At 39.3% G+C, this 13266-nt stretch overlaps 1 protein-coding gene across 4 annotated transcripts in view; it reads right to left on the bottom strand.

Moving 5' to 3' along the window:
* The window catches only part of CYFIP1 (cytoplasmic FMR1 interacting protein 1), a 179358-nt gene that overhangs the window by 150437 nt on the left and 15655 nt on the right, over nucleotides 1–13266 (bottom strand). The window contains exon 2 of one of the 4 annotated variants that reach the window (XM_072614556.1): nucleotides 9273–9377. The exons of the other annotated variants lie outside the window; for them this stretch is intronic. The gene's annotated coding sequence lies outside the window, so the exon portion shown is untranslated. The remainder of the gene's footprint in view (nucleotides 1–9272; nucleotides 9378–13266) is intronic. 4 annotated transcript variants of the gene reach the window in all.

The following is a 13266-nucleotide window of genomic DNA, read 5'->3' as shown; positions in this document are numbered from 1 at the left end:
GCTAGATACAATTTTTCCCCCCACCTGATACCAACTTTTATGTATCCCTTGAGTGTTTATATTCTAATCTGTATCTGTAATTTTTTGGAGTACTTTCAATAAACATGTATTAAGTTCAATGAACATTTATTAAGTTCCAACTGTGTGTGCACAGCAGTTCATCAGGCACTGAAGAAAATATTTCATTTAAATCAAATGTGGGTCTGACCTTCAAAAAAATTACTATTTAGAAGAAAACACATAGACACATAAAAAAAAACCGCAACATCATTTTACAAATGCGTAACAGAGCTTGAAAACAAAATGCTACATGAAAGTCTCAGGAGGAAAGTTGTTACATGTTGTCTCTCTCCTCACCACATATCCTAGCTCAGTTCTTATTACTTCTGAGGCCAACTATATTCCAATAGCTTTTCTCATTGATTGATCTCCCTGCATCCAGGCTCTTTCCCAATCCAATCTATCCTCTAACTAGCTGCCAAAATGACATTACTAAAGCACAAGTCTGACCATGCCCCTCCCCAGCCTCAAGAAGCCTGAGATAATACATAAAGTCTTCAGTGTGTTATTTAAAAGCCCTTTACAATCTGCCCTCAGCCTATTTTCCCAGGATGATTACAAATTTTTCCCTATCACATACTCTGTGTTCTAATCTAGGCCAAATGTCATAACTGCTGTTCCGCCTACACAATACTACATCTCCTGCCTCCATGCTCTTCCCCATGCCTGAAATGATCTCTCCTGTCTGCCTCTTAAAAGTCATAGCCTCCCTCAACCATCACCTCAAATGTCACCCCACCCAATTTGGGGGCCTTTTGCACTACTGTATCTATTTTATACGGGGCAGCTAAGTGGTGCACTGGATGGAGCACCAGTGCAGGAGTCAGGAGGACCTGAGTTCAAATCTCACCTCAGACACTTGACACTCACTAGCTGTGTGACTTTGGGCAAGTCACTTAACCCCACCTGCCTCATCCTGGGTCATCTCCAGCCATCCTGATGAATATCTGGTCACTGGATTCAGATGGCTCTGGAGGAGAAATGAGGCTGGTGACCTACACAGCCCTTCCTCACTCAAAACAAAGTCAAGTGCAAGTCATGTCATCATTTCTCTGATGGCATGGTCTTCTTAGGCATATTTTATTACATAATTTATTTTATACATAATCTGTATTTTATACATTTTATACATAATCTGGATTTATGTGTTGTGAATGCATTATATCACCTCAGTAGACTTTAAGTAAGTCCCTTACAGACCAAGACTCACTTTTGTATTTTTATCCACAGTGCCTGGCACATGAGACAATAAATAAATGTTTACTGACTAACTGTGGACTTGTAAGAGGACCAGGTCTTACTTCTCTTCACATTTCTATGATTGTCTAAGCATAGGGCATTACACACTACAGGCAGAGAATAAATATCAGTTGAAGGAATAAAAGCACATATAATACTGTAGAATGTTGGCTTCTAACAGTCTTATTGGGTTTCCCAGGGGCAAAAGTATTTTATTCATATGACTAACTGCATTAATAGTCATCTGTTTGGGAATGAGATGCATTTCTCAAGTTATTGGATGGGCTGTTGGAAACCAGGCTCACCATTCTTCTGTTGGTAGAGCCATGAACAACTGGTCCAACCTTTATGGAAAGCAGTTTGGAGCTATGCCCCCAATGCTACACTCTTTGACCCAGTGGTGCCACTAGTAGTCCTCTCTGCTTAAGAGATTGGAAACGGACCCATATGTACAAGAATGTTTATAAATAGTTCTTCTTTTTAATAGCATAAAACAAAGAGGGAAATGAAGAGGGTATGTTAACCTTTCACAAAGACCTCAATATTTAAGAGATAAGCATAGCCAGATGAAAATGGCATCATTTCACCCAATTCTTTGATTCTGATCCTAATAACATTAAGTGGTTCCTGGAGCCAAGGAGGAATAAACATTGGAAAAAGAAACTATCTCACTTCCTGATAAATCCACTGGGATGAGGGATAGAAAATGGGGTTCTCTCCGTTAAAAAACTGTATTCCAGTCTAAAAATAACAAAATAAGTATTTCCGTACACAAAGTGTAACAGCAAAGAGTGAATCCATGAAGCTAAATATTTATCACATAGAGGCGAGCTTTTCCTTTCATATGTATAAAACAAGTTCAACATGTCATTTACAAAGCTATCTTGTTTGTCTTTGTTTCCTTCTGACCAAAGTCAATTTTCTTCCAGGAATTAAAAAAAAAGTTTCAATGACCTTTTGGCAATCTTACCCTAATCCTCCCTTGATGTTCAACTCCTCTTCCCCCTCTCCAGACACTGGAAGATTGGGGAAGGGGGGAGAGAAAAACCACACCCTTGTAAACATATGTAGTGAAACAGAACAAATTCCCACGTTGGCCATTTCCAAAAACTGATGTCTCGTTCTTCATCTTGTGTCCACACTCCCTCTCTCATGATATGAGTGGCTTGCTTTATCATAGGTTTTCTGGAATCGTGGTTGATCACTGCACTGAACACAGTCTTATAGTCCTTCAATGTTGTTTTCTTCCACAATGTTGTTATAAATTCTTCTCCACATTGTATTCACTTTAATCTGGATGAGTACTTTCAAGTCTTTCCAACTTTCTCTAAACCTATCCCTTTCTTTTGTCATGTCTCCCAGTGCAGAAGCATTCTATTACATTCATAGATGACATATTCAGTCATTTCCCAGCTGACTGGATACCCTCTTCTTTTCTAATTCTTTGCCATAAAAAAAAAAAGCTACTATGAACATTCTTGGACATTCCAATCTCTTGGGCAGAGAGGACAAGCAGTGGCATCACAAGGCCAAAGAGTGTAATTCTGGGGGCACAATGTCAAATGTTTTTTCCACAATGGCTGGACCAGTTCAAGGCTGTACCAAAAGAGCAATGATGTGCTTGTCTGTTTTCCCACAGCCCATCCAACAACTGTAATTTTCCCTTTTTGTCATCTTTGCCAATTTTGCAAGGTATGAGGCATAACAAACTTCAGAGTGGTTTTACCTTTTAAGTGTCTAATGATTACAGACTTGGAGCATTTTTTATTTTTTTTTTTCTTTTTTTTTTTTTATTTAGCTTTTAACATTCATTTTCACAAAATTTTGGGTTACAAATTTTTCCCCTTTTCTCCCCTCCCCCCCCAAACGCCAAGCATTCTAATTGCCCCTATGACCAATCTGCTCTCTCTTCTATCATCCCTCTCTGCCCTTGTCTCTGTCTTCTCTTTTGTCCTGTAGGGCCAGATAGCTTTCTATACCCCTTTACCTGTATTTCTTATTTCCTAGTGGTAAGAACATTACAGTTGATCCTAACACTTTGAGTTCCAACTTCTTTAGCTCCCTCCCTCTCCACCCCTTCCCTTTGGAAGGCAAGCAATTCAATATAGGCCAAATCTGTGTAGTTTTGCAAATGACTTCCATAATAGTTGTGTTGTATAGGACTAACTATATTTCCCTCCATCCTATCCTGTCCCCCATTACTTCTATTCTCTTTTGATCCTATCCCTCCCCATGAGTGTTGACCTCAAATTGCACTCTCTTCCCCATGCCCTCCCTTCTATCATCCCCCCCCACTCTGCTTATCCCCTTATCCTCCACTTTCCTGTATTGTAAGATAGGTTTTCATACCAAAATGAGTAGGCATTTTATTCTTTCCTTTAGTGGAATGTGATGAGAGTAGACTTCATGTTTTTCTCTCACCTCCCCTCTTTATCCCTCCACTAATGAGTCTTTTGCTTGCCTCTTTTATGAGAGATAATTTGCCCCATTCAATTCTCCCTTTCTCCTCCCAATATCTTTCTCTCTCACTGCTTGATTTCATTTTTTTTTAAGATATGATCCCATCCTCTTCAATTCACTCTGTGCACTCTGTCTCTATGTGTGTGTGCGTGTGTGCATGTGTGTGTGTGTAATCCCACCCAGTACCCAGATACTGAAATGTTTCAAGAGTTACAAATATTGTCTTTCCATGTAGGAATGTAAACAGTTCAACTTTAGTAAGTCCCTTATGACTTCTCTTTGCTGTTCACCTTTTCATGGTTCTCTTCATTCTTGTGTTTGGAAGTCAAATTTTCTTTTCAGCTCTGGTCTTTTCATCAAGAATGCTTGAAAGTCCTCTATTTCATTGAAAGACCAATTTTTCCCCTGAAGTATTATACTCAGTTTTGCTGGGTAGGTGATTCTTGGTTTTAGTCCTAGTTCCTTTGACTTCTGGAATATCCTATTCCATTCCCTTCGATCCCTTAATGTAGAGGCTGCTAGATCTTGTGTTATCCTGATTGTATTTCCACAATACTTGAATTGTTTCTTTCTAGCTGCTTGCAATATTTTCTCTTTCACCTGGGAGTTCTGGAATTTGGCCACAATGTTCCTAGGAGTTTCTCTTTTTGGATCTCTTTCAGGCGGTGTTCTGTGGATTCCTTGAATATTTATTTTGCCCTCTGGTTCTAGAATCTCAGGGCAGTTTTCCTTGATAATTTCATGAAAGATGATGTCTAGGCTCTTTTTCTGATCATGGCTTTCAGGTAGGCCCATAATTTTTAAATTGTCTCTCCTGGCTCTATTTTCCAGGTCAGTTGTTTTTCCAATGAGATATTTCACATTATCTTCCATTTTTTCATTCTTTTGGTTTTGTTTTGTGATTTCTTGGTTTCTCATAAAGTCATTAGCCTCCATCTGTTCCATTCTAATTTTGATAGAACTATTTTCTTCAGTGAGCTTTTGAATCTCCTTTTCCATTTGGCTAATTCTGCTTTTGAAAGCATTCTTCTCCTCATTGGCTTTTTGAACCTCTTTTGCCAATTGAGTTAGGCTAGTTTTCAAGGTGTTATTTTCGTCAACATTTTTTTGGGTCTCCTTTAGCAGGGAGCTGATTTGCTGTTCATGCTTTGACTTCATGTCTCTCATTTCTCTTCCCAGCTTTTCCTCCACCTCTCTAACTTGATTTTCAAAATTCTTTTTGAGCTCTTCCATGGCCTGTGCCCATTGAGTGGGCTGGGACACAGAAGCCTTGATTTCTGTGTCTTTGCCTGATGGTAAGCATTGTTCTTCCTCATCAGAAAGGAAGGGAGGAAATGCCTGTTCACCAAGAAAGTAACCTTCTATAGTCTTATTTCTTTTCCCTTTTCTGGGCATTTTCCCAGCCAGTGACTTGACCTCTGAATATTTTCCTCACACCCACCTCACCTCCTGATCCTCCCAGCCAGTGTTTGGGGTCTGAGATTCAAATGCTGCTTCCAGCCTCAGGGCTTTGGGCGGGGGCAGGGCTGCTATTCAGTGTGAGATTAAATTCAGATGCTCAGTTGAGGGCAGGGCTGCCTCTCAGGCTCAGTTCCCTCAGGGAGTTTATGCACAGAACTTCAACAATGGATCCAGGCTCCTGCCTGCTTGGAGAGCCCTGGTCTGCCGCTGCCCCTCAGCTTCTGTCTCCCGAGGGGGCCCGAGCCATGGGGGCACCCCACTCTCCCCTCGACCCGCCAAAGGGACTCTCTCACAGACCCCCGTCACCTGTGGGTGGAGGTACTTGTGCGGCCGCTGGAGATCCCGTCCCTGAAGCCCGCTCGGATCTGTTCCTCTCGGTGCCGCGGCCACGGCAGGGCTGTACTCAGCTCCCAGTCCCGGCGCCCAGTCCGCAGCACGAAGGACCTTTTACGAGAGGTTTGCAGGTCTCTCCGGAACAGAAATCTCCCTCGCTCCAATGTTCTGTGGCCTCTGGGTGCAGAATTCGCCGTGAGTTACTTCTTTGTAGTTGTTCTATGGGTTGTGGGTTCGGAGCTATGTGTATGTGCGTCTTTCTACTACGCCATCTTGGCTCCGCCCCCTTGGAGCATTTTTTAAAATATAGCTATTTATACAGAATTTCCCTTTGAGAAATGCCTATTGTATCCTTTGATAATGTTAGAGAAATGCTTGTTTTCTTATATTTTAAACACTCTTTTATATATCTCAGGTATCAGATTTTTGAGAGGCAATTTGGCAAAGAGGATAAACATCATGCCCCAGGACCAGGAAAACCAGGGCTCAAATCTCTTGGACAAATACTAGCTGGGTTATTACCCCTCCCTCAAATCCCTTAAATTCTCAGGTCTCCAAGGAACTCCCTAAAACAAGGAATCTGCATTGACAGAGTGGGATTCTTCACCTGGGATGAAATCACAAATCCCATCTCTACCCATTAAGATTTTTATCAGATAAATTTGCAACAAGGATTTTTTTCTTTTCATATTATTTCTATAATTTCTCTCTATGCATTTATGCAAACCCAATCTCTAATAACTAGATTGCCATCGATAATCAAGTAGAATATTAAGTTCTTTGGGGATAGAAACTACTCCTTCCCCTTCCTTGTCCCGTGTCTCCCTCTCCCCCCACTGCATGGCACAGTGAGTGCACAGACAGAGGCGTGACTTGATTCCCAGTTTACTGAACTGATCACTGGCCTCTTTGTTTTAACAAAGGTTGTTTGATGTAATTTAAGAAACATAGAACTAAGGTGCTCAGTAGATAGAGCTCTGGGCCTAGAGACCTTAAAGACCTTCTCCTGGGCAATTCACTATCTGCTTCAGTTTACATAATGATAGTCACTATCACCTAGGGTTGTTGTGAAGATCAAAATCATATTTGTAAAGCCCTTAACACGGTAGCATGCACTTAGCAGGTGTTTAATAAATGCACACTGTCTCCTCCCCTCCTCCCACACTCCTCAAAGCAGTGTCCTACAAAGTTGTATGCACTGGTGTCCTACAAACTTTAAGTAAGATCAACTGTCTACCACAAGGATTCCAGAAAGTCAACTTCTGATTAACTTGTTACATCCCAAGAGTACATGCACTTTATTTTAGGTATTTTTTAAAAAAATTAACTGTATAAACATTTAGCTGTTTTGAATAGAGAAAAACCAAGTCCTCTCAACTCAGCAGCTGTCTCTAAGTTTCTGTTACCTAGGTATCCACCCATGAAAACTCTAGCTAATTCAGGGGACCACCCTGAACATCTGTCTTGGGGTTAATTTGGGAACTCCCCCTGAAAATGGCATAACCCTCCAGAAAGAAAACAAATAGTCCTTAAAAAAAAAAAGGAAACTAAAAGACCAGATTTCTCCTTTGAACTTTAAATTATTCTGTTTAAGATCTCAGGCCACATCAAGACCCTATGAGTCATCACTATCACAAATGCTAGATCAGAGTTAGCAGCTTATGGAGTGTGGTCTTTCCCCAAGTCAACTCAAGCTTCTCAGAACTGGAGACTTGAAGGGTGTGTCCCTTTCCTCTTACAGATTGTTTATTCTAGTCATAACTTCTTTAAACACTTAAAGGTGCAAGATGCCAGATTTCACACAACACCAACATTTTACTTGGTTACAGTACGTCTTCTAGAGTGACACACATTCAACAAATCTGATCATTTAAACACATCGCCACTTTGGGGAAAAACTGAGATGCAAGGGCTGAACCTCTTCTGCTGAGGTGAACCTATCTGAACTGTCTTAAAATTACTCATGCAAGCTGGCCCCACCTTGAAGCCACTGCAGATCTTCAGTGATGCATCTGTAATAAACTTCTTTTAATTCTCAAAAAAAAAAATCACTTCAATCAAGTTAAGCTTAAAAAGCTGCTGGCAGCAAGTATCAAGATGACCATGGGCCTATCTCCTTAATGTTGTAAATCAACTATGATACCACGCAATCTGGACGTTCAGAGTAGACACAAATATAATCATTTCTGGGTCATCTGGGACTATTCTAGATTCCTGGAAATGAAGGGGCTGAACTGACCTGGAGAGGAGAGGACTTGAGATAACAATTAAGATTTATACACCTATTACTATATGTTGGGCCAACAAAGCGCTTTAAAATTACCTCATTTGATCCTTACAATAGCTCTGGGACATAGGCGCTATGATTATCCTCATTTTATAGATGAGGAAATTGAGGCAAACAGAGGTTAAATGACTTTCCCAAGATCATGGAGCTAGAGATACAGATTGAACCATCTTCCCCTTTTCTCCAGGATCGGAGGTGGTCCTTCTCGCCAAGATCAACCCCCTGATTCCGTCCCTGTCTCTTCCAAGATCAGGCCCCATCAACTGTTTCCATGCCCATTCTCATCTTTATTCTTTGCCCTTTCTACTGACTCCTTTTGCCTACAAAACTATTCTGGTCTCCACATGCTTTATAAAGAAAAAAATTCCAAACACCTTTTTTTTTAGCCTCTCAGCCTCCAATCTATGGTCCCAATCTCTCTTTCCTATTCAAGGCTAAACGCCTAGAAAGGGCCCTCCGCTTTTCCCTGTTCCCTTCTTTACCAACACCTTACCTCTGAAAACCCTCCAACCTGGTTTCAGACCCCACCACGTTAACTACAACACGTCTCTCAAAATTTATCCATGATTTTTAAACTGTCAGATCCAATGGTCTTTTCTTAGGCCTCCCCATCCTCCCTTGGCTTTAGCACCACTGCTTTCTTTTCAAATATGAAATGTCCAAAATGGAAACATTATTTTCCTCCCATCTGTTTGGTATCTAAAGGTAAAGTCCTTCACAATCTGGCTCCAACTTAGATTTCCTGCCTTGTTCAGACTGTTCCCCTTTATGCTTTCCTTTCCACAATCCATCCAAACTACCATCTCTCATATCTCTGTGCCTTAGCACAACACACCCCTGAACTGCTCTACTGTTTGAGTCAATCAACAAACATGAAGTGCCTACTATGTGCCAGGCAGGAATGCAGGTAAAAGTCTCAGACAACGAAGTTATCAACCAGACTAGAGGTTACTACAGGTTAATAACAATAACAAACATTTACAAAAGGCTTTAAGGTTTGCAAAGTCCTTTTATCCATTATCACATGAGCCTCCCAACACCCCAGACTCTACTCCAACTCTGTTCTATTATCTCTACCAGATAAAATAATCTTCAGACTCGGAAGAAATAACCCAGAATAATGAACAGGAAACTGAAAACCATTAAAAGTAAGTAACTGCCTTAAGTGAATTCAGCATACTGGACAATTTTTTTTTAATGTGGGTTATATCTACCGATATTTATCATATTAGGAATAAAAACATCTTAATATTATTATGAAATAGTTTTGATTTCAAAGGATCCCCTGCCCCCCAGGATCCCCAGACCACACTTTGATATACTGAAAATTGTGACTGCTCAGCTGCCAGCAGTTTCCTCTCTGAAATGATCTTTCTTTCCTTCCCTCCCTCCCTAGACAGACAGACAGATAGATTGATAGACAGATAGATACCTTGTAAGTATGTGCCGAGTTATTTCTATATTTGTTATTTCTCTATCAGAATGTGAGCTCCTTCAGGGCAGGCCTGTTTTACGTCTGCAACTCTTATCAAAGTGCCTGGAACATAAGAAGGGCTTAATAAATATCTGGAGATTCAGCTGTTACTGAGCTTTGAAAAATCATGGAGAAAAGGAGAAGAGACACAGGACACAGAGACAAGCAAATGTCCTTATTTTCAAAAAAAGGGAAGACTTTAAGTAGTTTAAATGAAAGACTTTTTAAGTGTTTATTTAAATTCTTGTTTAATTTAATTTTTGAATTTATTTAAGTTCTTTATTTAAACAATAAATTTCATTTTAATTATTTAAAATTTTTGAATTTAAATTATTTTTAAAAGCTTATTTAAATTAAAGACTACTGAAGTTAGCTTCAATTCCTGTCAAAATCCACTCATAAAATACAAAAACACCTTGTGAGCACTTAAAAGACGTGATTAGCACTACCAGCCAGAAGGATTCATCAAGCACAGGTCATGCTCGTTTCATCACTTTACACTTTCTTTTTTAAAACAAGATTAATAGTCTGGTCAATCAGGGGAATACTACATACTAAAATATATCTGGGCAGCTATGTGCGGCAGTGGACATAGTATATGTAGCAGTGAGGTGCCAGGGCTAGAGTCAGAAAACCCTGAATTCAAATCTGCCCTCACTTGCTGTGAGACCCTGAGCAAGTTACTTCACCTCATTTGCCTCAGTTTCCTCAGAAATAAAATGAGCTGGAGAAGGGAATGGTAAACCATTCCAGTATCTTTGCCAAGAAAACCCCAAATGGGGTCATGAAGAGTTGGACCAGATTGAAATGACTGAACAACAAGGTGAATTTATAATTAACTGAACCAAAGAGGGGTACCAAGGTCACTCTTGAGGGAGGTCTCCAAACAAGTACCTCAACACTTGATTAAAAGTGTAGCTAAAAATAAACAGAAGGATAATCAAGTTCTCTCAGCTCTATGGAAGAATCTATGAGGAGATTACAAGGTAACTTTGATCACATGGAATTAAAATGTTTTTGCACAAACTTACATAGCCAAAATTGGAAGGAAAACAGAAAACTGGCTAAAAATTTTACACTAAGTTTCTCTGATAAAGGCCTCATTTTTCAAATCTACAGGGAACTGAACCAAATTTATAAAATTAAGAGTCATTCTCCAGTTGATAAATGGTCAAAAGCAGTTTTTAAGAGAAGGAAATCAAAACTCTCAATAGTCACATAAAAAATGGTCTAAATCATTATTGATTAGAGAAATGCAAATTGAAACAACTCTGAACAAGCTAAAATACTTCACACCTATCAGATTGGCTAATATGATAGAAAAGGAAAATGACAAATGCTGGCGGGGATGTGGAAAAACTGGGACACTACAGCACCGCTGGTAGTGTTTTGAACTGGTTCAACAATTCGGAGAACTACTTGGAACTATGCCCAAAGGGCTATAAAACTGTGCATACCCTTTGGTAAAGCAAAACCACAACTAGGTCTGTAGCCCAAAAAAAGGGAAAAGGACCTATTTGTACAAAAATATTGATAGCAGCTCTTTTTGTGGTGGCCAAGAATTGGAAGTTAAGGGGCTGCCCATTAACTGGTGAATGATTGGACAAGCTGTGGTATATGATTGTGATAGAATACTATTGGGTTACAAGAAATAATGAGCAGGTGGACTTTAGATAAACCTAGACTTATATGAACTGATGCAGAGTAAAGTGAGCAGAACCAGGAGAACGCTGTATACAGTAACAGCAATATTGTAAAAGACAATCAACTATAAAAGACTGAGATAGTCTCTCATCAACATAATGATCCAAATGCAAAGGACTCATGATGAAAAAATGCTATTAACACCTCCAGAGAGAGAGAGAGAACTGCTAAATTCTAAATGCAAACGGAAGCATATTTTTTACTTTATTTTTATTATTTTATTTTTGTTTGTGTTTTCTTTTGTAACATGGCTAATACGGAAATGTGTTTTGCATGACCTCACTTATACAATCAAAATCAAAGTGTCTGCTTTTCTCAAGGATGGAGGGAATGTGGAACTCAAAAGTTTAAAAAATTATTGCTAAATTTGTCAAACTTGTAATTGGGAAATATTTCGTGAAATAAAAATACTTTTTTAAAAATTAACTTAAAAATTAAAAAAATTAAAACAACTTAAAAATTAAATTCAAAAATTAAGTGTGCAGGGATGGTGGGGTGAGGTTTACAAAGCTGGGAGATAAGGGTAGTCAGGTTGGAGGCATAATTAACCTGTTGAATAATGGATAGTAATGACTTTTGGACCAAATATGATTTTCTCTGGTATAAGGAAGTATTTTTCAACCAAAATAAACTAAGCAAATAAATACGGACTGTGTGTTATCCTATCTTCAAAATCACAGGTTGAACAGAGTATAGGAAGTAAAGGATTAATTTCTTGTTTCTTCCTGGTGTTATTTGCACTTGTCATATTTCTACTCATAGAAGAGCTCTCCTTTTCTATGGTTTTGCTACATAAATGTTGCTCTGAGGAGCTCTAAACCCACCATTTATTGTGGGTAACATCAAAATGTCTACTGTGTTGCAGAAATGAAATGCTTTGGAAATACATGCACACGAATGAACTACTTATGGCATGATGACTTGGTCCAACCCTTCTGGAAAGCAATTTGGAATTATGTTAAGAAAGTGACTACAATGTCCACAACCTTTGACCCAGAGATCTCATTGCTACCCATGAACCCCAAAAAGGACAATAACAAAAAGGCCTCATTGATACCAAAATACATATAGTAGCAATTTTTGTGGTAGCAAAGAAATAGAAACACACTGAGTAAAGAGTGGCTAAACAGGTTGTGATATGTGAATGTCATGGAGGGCAATTGGATACTTAAATAATTCAATGATCTACACCTTCTCTAACAGATTACAACACAAAGCCCCACCCAGTACCATGATTGGATGGCCAGTTACTTAGAGGTTGCTGTAAATTGCACTGGAGAAAAATCAACAGAGGAAAGCACTAGCATGATGGGAAATTAAGAAAAGCTTCTTGTAGAAAGTGAGAATTTAGCTAGGACTTGAAGAAAGTCAAGAGAGCTTAGTAGGTAGAGATGAGTAGAGTGAGCCTGCCAAGTAAGGGGGGCAGCCAGAAAAAATGTCATTGACTTCTAAGGGTCAAAACCCTCAACTCATATAACAGCTCCCCTTTACACAATTTTTTTTAATCTAAATTCTTAACATTTCTCTGCCATTTATCAAATACCTATATATGTCCTACTACCACTAATAGATTGTAATCTTCAGGAAAGAGAATCATTTCATAGATTTTTCTATTCCCCTCCTCCCAAAATCTAAAACATGAGATAAAGAGGCCTCAACTACAGAAGGCACTCAAATATTTGCTGAATGAATAAGCTCAAGAGACCAATGGAGGAAGGGTGTATGTAATGCAGTCATTCCTGAAATTCCAGATGATATCACTAATTATAAAAACCCGGGCTTGAGGATACACCCTAACGATATGTGTTAAATAACAAGTAAGCATGATATTCACTTGGGAGACTTTGGTTACTTGGAGCTCGGTGGCCTGGAGTCAGAGGGGTTAGGGTTAGGGTGGAAAACAGGCTTTGACAACTAACTGTATATTGAAGAGGGTAAGAGAGAATGAGGAATTGGGAATGACATCTCTACACCACGCCAAGGAGGAGAGAAGAGGTCCTGGGGAGTTTTGTTGTTTTGTCATTTTTGTTTAGCTGTTTTCCTTTGTTACAAATGAGGGCTCACATAGTATGACTGATTTTGACAGGCTTAGCCCTTCTCAGCAATGAAATGGCTAAAACAGTTTCAAAGGACTCATGATGGAAAATGCCATCCACATCCAGAGAAAGACCTATAGAATCAGAATACAAAGCAAAGCAGACTATTTTCTTTTTTTGTTTTGTTTTCTCTCACGATTTCTCCAATTTGT

Source organism: Notamacropus eugenii, chromosome 5, assembly GCF_028372415.1.
Source record: "Notamacropus eugenii isolate mMacEug1 chromosome 5, mMacEug1.pri_v2, whole genome shotgun sequence".
Classification (NCBI taxonomy): domain Eukaryota; kingdom Metazoa; phylum Chordata; class Mammalia; order Diprotodontia; family Macropodidae; genus Notamacropus; species Notamacropus eugenii.
The sequence above is the reverse complement of the archived record's forward strand: the minus strand, read 5'-3'. Positions and strand labels throughout refer to the sequence as shown.